Raw genomic sequence first — 7,206 nt, 5'->3', positions numbered from 1 at the left:
AGCATTCAAGGTCAACCACATATTCATCATAATACCAATAGTATATAAACCAACCCCAAAATTAATAAGGGACTAATCTATTAATTAATAGAAGCAATACTGTCTATATGAGTAACAAGAAATATTTCTCCTGGCATAAGCTTATATCAGAATGAATAACCCGCTGATAGTTAGCAGTAAAATCAACGTAAACCATTATCTAATTATTTATTAAAACCATTATTAACCCAACACAGGCATGCATTTAAGGAAAAATTTTTAAAAAGCAAAAGGAACTGGGAAATCACAAACCCTGCCTGTTTATGAAAAACATTAACTCCAGCACTTCTACTATTAGAGGCACTGCCTGCCCAGTGACACTTGTTTAATGGTCACAGTACCCTATGTGTGGAAAAGGTAGCAGAGTCATTTTTTTCTCTAAATGAGGCCTTGTATAATTGGTCACACGAGGGTTTTACTGTCTCTTTTAATCAGTGAAATTGACCTTCCCATGAAGAGGTGGGAATAATATATGATGAGAAGACCCTATGGAGCTTTAATTGATTACTTAATCCAAAAAAATAAACAATAACTGAACTTTAAAGGATAACATAGCTTTTAACGGATTAACAATTTTGGTTGGGGTGACCTTGGAGAATAAGACAACCTCTGAGTGATTCAAATTTAGACCAACTAGTCAAAATGCTTTATCATTATTAATCCAAAATACTGATACGTGGAATAAGTTACCCTAGGCATAACAGTACAATCCTATTCTAGAGTTCATATTGACAATAGGGTGTATGACCTTGATGCTGGATCAGTACATCTGAATGGTATAACTGCTGCTCATGATCTGTTTGTTCAACGATTAAAGTCCTATGTATGTGATCTGAGTTCAGACTAGAGTCATCCCGGTCAGTTTCTCTTCTAGATTTCTCCCAGCATGAAAGAACAAGAGAAATAAGGCCTTCATTATAAAACGTTCTTCAAATTAATTGATGATATAATTTCAATTCAATTAATTGATACATACCCCACTATAGAGCAGGGTTTGTTAGGGTGGCAGAGTCCAGTAAATTGCGTAAAACTAAAACATTTTTCCGCAGAGGTTCAAGTCCTTTTCCTAAGAAAATACATATAATCAGCATTCTTTCACTCATTATTCCACTTTTACTCACTGTAGCGTTCGTCATATTCATTGAACAGAAAGTCCTAGGCTATATACAAAACCAGAAGGGGCCACACATCGTCAGCCCTTATGGATTATTACAACCCTTTGCTGATGCAGTCAAACTATGTATTAAAGAACCACTATGACCAGCGATCTCATTTTATGTATGTTATTATTACATCCTCAGTAATGGCTCTAAACCCTGGCTCTCACAATATGAATTCCTCTCCCCATGCCCTATCTGCTAGTTAATATAAACCTAGGTGTGCTATTTATAGCAGTCATATCAAACCTCGCCATTTCTACTATCCTCTGATCTGGATGAGCTTCGGATTCAAAATACACAGTTGGGGCTTCCCTGGTGGTGCAGTGTTTGAGAGTCTGCCTGCCGATGCAGGGGATACGGGTTCATGCCCCGGTCCAGGAGGATCCCACATGCCGCGGAGTGGCTGGGCCCGTGAGCCATGGCCTCTGAGCCTGCGCGAACAGAGCCTGTGCTCCGCAACGGGAGAGGCCGCAACAGTGAGAGGCCCGCGTACCGCAAAAAAAAAAAAAAAAAAAAAATACACAGTCATCGGAGGTCTACAGGCAATAGCACAGTGTCATAGAAGTAACAGCAGCAACTATTCTCTTATCAGTCCTACTGATAAATGGATCATTTACACTTTCAACAGTAATTATTACACAAGAATGCCTTTGCCTAAATTTCCCATCCTGACCACTAGCCAGCATGTTTATCTCTACTCTAGCAGAAACCAACAGAGCTGCATTTGATTGAGCAGAAGTAGAATCAAAACCTGTCTTTAGGTTCAATGTAGAAAACATAGCAGACGCATTCACCCTGTTCTTCCTAGCAGAATATGTCAATATCATTGTAATAAATATTTTCACAACAACCCTATTTTTAGGAGCATTTAACAACCCCCATATGCCAGAATTCTATACAGCCAATGTCATCCTTAAAGCACTCCTAGCTGTCTCCTTTCTATGAATTCAAGCATCCTACCCACAAATTTTTTTATTGGATTATAGCTGCTTTACAATGTTGTGTTAGTTTCCTCTGTACAGCAAAGTGAATCAGCCACATGTATATATGATCAGCATATATATCTCTTATGAAAAAATTTTACCACTAACATTAGCCCTGTGTATACAAGAAGTTTCACTACCTGTCATCACATCAGGCATCCTACCACAAACATATTATGTCTGAAGAAAGAGCTACTTTGACAGAGTAAATAATAGAGGTTTAAACCCTCTTATTTCTAGAATCATAGAAATTGAACCTACCCTTAATTTTAAATTCTTCATGCTATCAGTTTGTACTACATTCTAGAGTAAAGTCAGCTAACTAAGCTATTGGGCCCATACCCCAAGAATGTTGGTTTGTATCCTTTCAGTACTAAGAAACCCTATTGTTTTTACTGTCATTCTACTGACCATTATCTCAGGAATTATCATTGTAATAACAAGGTCGCACAGGTTACTATTATCTCCATTCTAATAAAAAAAAAATTTAACCCGTAAGTGTGAGGACTAGAAAATCTAAGGCAACCCAATTATCTAATTCTACTTGGGGTAAGGAATTTAGGGATGTCTGTTGTGCTGCAGTGCAATCTTTTCAGCTATTTGACCAATGGTGGCTGATAAATTTCTGATCATCTCTGTGTACATACACTCCTGCATTAGGAACAAAGATGCCACAAAGATTTTGCCACCGGTGTCTTGCTATCTTGCTAACATAGATTGTTTGACTCTGTAAAGAAGAGAGAAAGGAGGTTCATCTCTTTCCTGATGTATAGACAATGGGGTAGCATAATGTTCTAATAAACATAAACCTTCTATTTGTCAGCTATTAAAACATTTTTCAATGAAGTAAGGAAGAAAGGGAGGGGGTTCGGGGTAAGTTGCGCTCAGTCTCTAAGAACTGAAGATAGTATCAGATAAGGAATGGACATACTAATATGTTGAAGAATTTAAACTTGAAAGATTAGGTCAGAGGGAAGTTGGTCTGGGTGAGTGGTAACATGAGGAACATCTGAAAAGTCAGGGATAGGTATTGTATTATGAAGGGCCTATCCCAGTATATACGCTTTGTGACGGCTTTACTAAAAAATTTTCTTCCCATCCTGAATACTGGGGCAAAAGTAGAGCTAGAAGTAAAAGAGTAACTTTCAATTTTGATAGGGAGACAAACATTTGAATAACTTCTATTGGACCAGTAGGATGGGTCTCACAGGCCTGGCCTGGATACTTGGGTCAGCTGTTGACCACTGTTGTCGTCAGCTTCTCCACCTGGCCTGATGGTTGTTTTAAGGTGAGTTTGAGGTTAGCAGTCCCCTCTGTAAACCAGTCCGATGCAGAGGCCCCTTTTAAGTGGGAAATACGAATTCAAGAGTTCATTCCCTTCAGTTTCACTGTGTATGATCTAGTTAAGAGTACCTGATAAGAATCCTTCCCTTTAGGTTGGAGACAGTCCTTTAAATGATATCTTTTCCAGTATGCACAATCTCCTAGGTGCAGGTCATGGAGCACCTGACCTTCATCCAAAGATAGATCACTGTGATCAGATTCAGAAGTGAGCTTCGAATATCCTTTTAATAATTCAATTAAACTTTACAATAATGTGACATAACAACAAAGTGGTTTCTTGGATGTAGGTAGTAAATACAACACCTCAGTATATATAAAACCTCAATATCTACAAAGGTGTATTACTGAAACAATTTTTCCCTCTAAATTATCTTCATTTTGACCATACTCATTTAAGATTTTTTGTTTTTTGCAAACTAAGTCTGGTTTCTATACACTTGGCCTGATTATCTACATAAGTGTAATTGATCATATAGGCTCTGTTAAATTGGCCTTTATTGGAACTTTTCATAAGGGATCTCAAATTGAAGTTTTCAAAGGCCTCTCAAGGCCAGGAAAGCCATGCCATTGGATTCTACCTACAATACCTACAGATTTAGGTGCATTCCTCCCTTCTCAAGTTCCAAAATATCTTGAGGTTCTTATTTCTGCCAGGAAGTGGCCTTCCTTTTCCACTTGGAAAGCCTACTAGGAACCGAAGAGATTCTAAATTCAGGGGGAATCAGGTAGAGAGAAGAGATAAATGCTTCCATTCTGGTTACAAACGTATGTTTTACCAAACTGCTATAAGTCATGATTAGCTTAAAGGGAAAGGTTTTCTTCTATCTGGAAAACAGAGTTTAAAAGCCAGTCATAGTTCAGACAAAAAGTCATATAAATGATAATCATATTTATCAGTTCATTCAGTCCCATGTAATTAACTTTTGTTCTGCTTGAGTCCAGTTTTTCTATTAGTGTTGTTGACCTTGCCTGATGATTAAGGATAAAGTTCAGAAGTTGATGAGGTTTTTGTTAAGGCTTGTATGATTTGCCCAGTGAAGTGGGTGCCGCCTTGTTCGCTGGAGATTGTGGAAAGTATACCAAGTGGAAAACACATTTTCTAACAGTTTCTTTATCATTATGAGTGCATCAGCCTTGCAGCCAGGGAAGGCTTTCACACATCAAATATAATGGGGTTTTCCAGGGAGCCAGGAAGAACCAAGAGGCTGTTTTGCGTTTCCCACAGCCCTGACTGTTTAATTAACAGCATTGCTTACCCATCTTAATTTCTGATGTAGGAGCAGACTGTTGCCATGTTACAAGGACATCAGGATGGCAAAAGTCTGTCAATGAGGGTTAATTTTTTTGTAGGCACTGAATGGCCTTTACCAGCAGGAGCTATAATCTTGACATTCTGTTGTTGCCTTTGCATGAAAGGGCATTTCCCTAATACTCGGGTTCGGTCCCTTTAGCATGAACCTCAATTTTGATGACAGAGAACGTTCTATGTCAGGATGTATAAAATTTCCAGGAATTTCATATAACTTCTGGAACACTGATAATACATACTTTAGACATAATATAAAGAAAGCTTTTTTGTAGACCTTTTTATGATGGCCATTCTGACTGGTGTGAGGTGACACCTCACTGTAGTTTTAATTTGCATTTCTCTAATAATTAGCGATGTTAAGCATCTTTTCATGTGCCTTTTGGCAACTCTGTGTCTTCTTTGGAGAAATGGCTGTTGAGATCTTCTGCCCATTTTTTGATTGGGTTGTTTTTTTGATATTGAGCTTCATGAGCTGTTTGTATATCTTGAAGATTAACCCCTTGCCAGGTGCACCATTTGTAAATGGGTGTGTAGAAAAAGGAACACTCCTACATTGTTGGTGGGAATGTAATTGGTGCAGCCACTGTGGAAAACAGTATGGAGGCTCCTTAAAAAACAAAAAATAGAGCTACTGTATGATCCTGCAATCCCACTCCTGGGCATATATCCAGAGAAAACAATACTTCAAAAAGATACATGCGCTCCCCCTTCCGGGTACCTGGAAACGTCAGGCCCGGGAGCCAATTCTTGCCGGGGATGCGGGCCCGGCCGGCCACGGGAAGTCAAGGCTCCTCTTGGCTGTGACAACTTCTCATACTTTCCTCATTTTTGATGACCTCGACAATGCTGAGGAGCACTGCCCTGTTCTAAAACCTCAGAGTCTTCTGCTTCCGTTGGCAGAAAGGGAAAGAGACGGTGGAGGAGCCACTTCAGATTCATAAAAACCCCAGCTTACAGGTGGTTCTAATGCTTCCCAAGCCATCTCTATTACTGGTGGTGGCAGGGGCAGGGCCCTGAAATTTTCCCTGGAGGAACAGAATTTAACTGTGCATCATGGATAAGAAGTAAAGATCAAGATTCTCCATATGCATAACCAATTATTTCTCCTGTATTTGTTGAAAAGACTTTCCTTCCCCCCATTGAACTGATTTTTTGCCATTGTTACAAGTCTTTACAACATATAAGGGAGTTGTCCATCCTTTTTTATTTCTGGTATGGAGTGATGGAGATCTCCTCTAGCACCCAGTGCTAAGGCAACATTTCCAACTTGAATATTCCATTGGTCAGGCTGCTGCAGGTGGCCCGGCTTTAGGAAGACCAGCCGCATGGCTGACAGAGTCTTGGTGCTCCGGCCGGGTGTCAGGCCTGAGCCTCTGAGGTGGGAGAGCCAAGTTCAGAACATTGGTCCACCAGACACCTCCCAGCCCCAAGTAATATCAAACAGCAAAAGCTCTCACAGAGATCTCAATCTCAATGCTAAGACCCAGCTCCACTCAACGATCAGCAAGCTACAGTGCTGCACAACCTATGCCAAACAACTAGCAAGACAGGAGCACGACACCACCCATTGGCAGAGAGGCTGCCTAAAATTATAATAAGGTCACAGACACCCCAAAACACACAACCGGACTCGGACCTGCCCACCAGAAAGACAAGATCCAGCCTCATCCAGCAGAACACAGGCACCAGTCCCCTCTACCAGGAAGCCTATACAACCCACTGAACCAACCTTACCCACTGGGGGCAGACACGAAAAACAAGAACTACAAACCTGCAGCCTGCAAAAAGGAGACCCCAAACACAGTAAGTGAAGCAAAATGAGAAGACAGAGAAACACACAGCAGATGAAAGAGCAAGGTAAAAACCCACCAGAACTAACAAATGAAGAGGAAATAGGCAGTCTACCTGAAAAACAACTCACAAAAATGATAGTAAAGATGATCCCAAATCTTGGAAATAGAATGGAGAAAATACAAGAAACATTTAACAAGGACCTAGAAGATCTAAAGAGCAAACAAACAATGATGAACTACACAATAAATGAAATTTAAAATTCTCTAGAAGGAATCAATAGCACAGTAACTGAGGCAGAAGAACACATAAGTGACCTGGAAGATAAAATTGTGGAAATAACTACTGCAGAGCATAATAAAGAAAAAAGAATGAAAAGAATTGAGGACAGTCTCAGACACCTCTGAGACAACATTAAACGCACCAACATTCGAATTATAGGGGTCCCAGAAGAAGAAGAGAAAAAGAAAGGGACTGAGAAAATATTGGAAGAGATAATAGATGAAAACTTCCCTAATATGGGAAAGGAAATAGTTAATCAAGTCCAGGGAGCACAGAGAGTCCCATACAGGATAAATCC

Source organism: Stenella coeruleoalba, assembly GCF_951394435.1.
Source record: "Stenella coeruleoalba genome assembly, chromosome: 5".
Classification (NCBI taxonomy): domain Eukaryota; kingdom Metazoa; phylum Chordata; class Mammalia; order Artiodactyla; family Delphinidae; genus Stenella; species Stenella coeruleoalba.
Note: the sequence above shows the minus strand (reverse complement) of the source record.